The sequence below is a fragment of the Pteropus vampyrus genome, unplaced genomic scaffold (assembly GCF_000151845.1).
Source record: "Pteropus vampyrus isolate Shadow unplaced genomic scaffold, Pvam_2.0 Scaffold211, whole genome shotgun sequence".
Lineage (NCBI taxonomy): Eukaryota > Metazoa > Chordata > Mammalia > Chiroptera > Pteropodidae > Pteropus > Pteropus vampyrus.
In genome coordinates, this window is record NW_011888992.1 from 791,973 (window position 1) to 792,533 (window position 561).

A 561-nucleotide genomic window follows, 5' to 3' on the forward strand; every position below is an offset into this window, starting at 1 on the left:
GGCAGGACCCCCATGTCCAGGGGCAGTGCACACACATAAACACATGTGTACAACCCTGTATGCACGTGGTTACATATGCCGATGTGCACATGCACATGTACACACGTGTATACACATGCACACATATCTGTACAGACACCCATGTATGCACATTGTATAAATACACACATGCACACACATCTATACATACGCCCACATACGCCAATTGTAGATAGACACACGTCTACGCTCATCTATGCACACACCCGCATGTGCACGTTGTGTACAGACACGCACATGCACACTCATCTATGTGCACATTCCCATATGCACATGTATGCACACCTATACACACACGCATATGCATGCATACGCACATATACACATGGGCACATACATGAACACATGCACGTGTACACATACATGCAGGTCCGTATGTAGACACACCTACGCGTACTCAGTACGTGCATATACATAGACTTATATAGACATGTGCACACATATACTCACACATACACATATGCATACACTTACACAGACACATTCACACACGTGCACATACATGCATACATACATAGTTAT